Source organism: Myotis davidii, unplaced genomic scaffold, assembly GCF_000327345.1.
Source record: "Myotis davidii unplaced genomic scaffold, ASM32734v1 scaffold513, whole genome shotgun sequence".
Lineage (NCBI taxonomy): Eukaryota > Metazoa > Chordata > Mammalia > Chiroptera > Vespertilionidae > Myotis > Myotis davidii.
The window spans coordinates 1,730,863-1,733,427 of NW_006284436.1; positions in this window are offsets into that span (position 1 = coordinate 1,730,863).

The following is a 2,565-nucleotide window of genomic DNA, read 5'->3' on the forward strand; positions in this document are numbered from 1 at the left end:
GCAACGAAAATAATTTTATGGTTGGGGGTCACCACAACATGAGGAACTGTATTAAAGGTCGCGGCATTAGGAAGGTTGAGAACCACTGATCTACAGGAATTGCTGCAAATTTACTTCTCGGTGGAAAACCCTTTCATTCCCAATATAAATTACTAATTCCATTAAATGAAACTTCAATTTATAGACTCAATATAAAGAATGAAGTTGCTATGACCATTAAAAAGGCCCAATTTTTCATTATTGGTGAATGCACCATGGCATCCAGACATGCTATAAACACCATAGACAGATTACTAAGAGAAATTATGAATTTGAATGTTGCATTTGGTGGGAAAGTTCTTCTTGGAGGGGATTTTCGACAATGTCTCAGTATTGTACCGCATGCTATGCGATCAGCCATAGTACAAATGAGTTTAAAGTACTGTAATGTTTGAGGATGTTTCAGACAGTTGTCTCTTAAAACAAATATGAGATCAAAGGATTCTACTTATAGCGAATGGTTAGTAAAACTTGGAGATGGCAAACTTGATAGCAGTTTATTTCTTATTCAATTTATATATTATTTTCATATACATTTTACTACTTTTCTTTCATCTCTGACACTTCTATTATGAAGGACAAATAGTGATATTAAAATATTTCTTCTAATTAATTTCCTTTCCTGAATCTGTGCATTAGGCCACTGGTATATAATAAAACTATTTACTTAAAAACGTCTTAAGAGATTTAAATATATTTTTTATTGATTTTTACAGAGTGGAACAGAGAGAGATAGAAACATTGATGAGAGAGAAACATTGATCAGCTGCCTTTTGAATGCCCCTACTGGGGATGGAGCCAGCAACCAAGGTGCATGCCCTTGACCGGAATTCAAACCCAGGACCCTAGTTCTCAAGCCAACGAGCCAAACCAGTGAGGGCAAGAGATTTATATAACCAAATACAAGAACAACATTGTAAGAGACATTTGGGAAACAATTGAGATTTGAATATGGAGTTAGACTGGAATGATACTAGGGAATTGGTGAGGATGTTAGGGTGCTAATGGCATTGTGTAGGGGAATATGTGGCAATGCATGCTCAACTCTTCAGAGGTGCAGTGTCTAAAGTCCTTTGAAATGCTTCAGCAAGATACAGCCTATGCACATGGCAGATTGTTGTCGCTTTAGATCTGGACAGTGAGCCTGGCTTTTCATCCCCGAACAGCAGGCTGGTGCATTTGAACTTCTCACACTAATGCTTAGAAATGAGCCACTTTTATCCGTCCTCAGTTGCCCTTCCTTCATGGAACCACTGGAACAGTTTGTGTCTACACAAGCAGAAAACAGATTTGAACCCCGCTTCCTATTTTTACCTAAACAAAGCCACAACCCACCGACCCAATCTTTCCCCACCCAAAGCCACAGAGGTTTTTCTGTATCGTAACATGTGGATCTGCCTCGTTCATTTCACAGCTACAAGCAGAGTATTCATTGGCATGAAGGAACCATCACTTATTTAATATTGGTGACTTAGTTTTCCATAGCTTTTCTGCTCTTAAAAGCATTTATCTAATTCTACTCTTAAAGGAACAGTGAAGCCTCACAGTGTTAAAGGAAACAGGCTGGTTGCTCGCCCCGTAAGAGAGAGGACCAGGTTTCGGGGCCAAGTTCACAGAGCTTATAAAACCAGTGCTCCTGGCAGCCCATCTTTGGGGACCGTTTCACCTTTGGCCTCTCAGAGACGGACCTGTCACCTGTCCATCACTTTGGGGCACTTCATCAGGAGTCAAAACGCCTCAGCCGTTGTTCTGGACCCAACAATAGAGGTCACTTTAAACACCCATCTCTGATTTTTATGGGGGAATTTCCCAAAAAGAAGGGAGGATATAAGTGGGGCTGCTACTTCCTTACAGCCATAAGCGAATGTCTCTGAAAGATGAGGAACAGACGGTGTTAAGATACACTACCCCTGGCCTCTCCCGCTTGGATGGGTTTTCTGAAATATTGTTGTAATTTTTTGTCATATCTCGAAGCACACGGCCTGCACCTGCAGAGGATAAGATACAATCCCTGGCTGACTCGGGCACCCCCTCTGCCTGACCGAGCTGTGTGTCCCTGAACAGGACATCCTGCTATCTCCCAAGGACGTCCTGTTGTTCAGCAGCGCCCCCCGCCACCTCCCCAGGCTGGCACAGCCCTGACCCAGGCCCTATAGGAGAGAACAGACACCCCCGCGGGGCTGACCCCCACACACTGGGCTCAGCCGGCTGTGAGAGAATGCAATAACATGTCTTAAACTCTCACAACGTCGCTTGGCCTGGCTCCTGTGGACGCGGACCTAACAGGCAGGACCACTGCCTGGGAAGCCCGGCATCTCTATCACCGCCAACGCCAATGGCAGAAAACGTGCCCCACACAACGCACTGCTCTTTCTAAGTTAGGTTTCCTGCACGTGGAACCGGGAGGGTCATCCATGCTCCCACCTGCGAGGGGGCCTGAGAAAATGTGGGTTTGTAGCTTAGGAGGCGGGGCCCACCAGTGTGGGGGTTTCTCAAGTGGAAGGAAGGATATTCAAAGCATGCTGG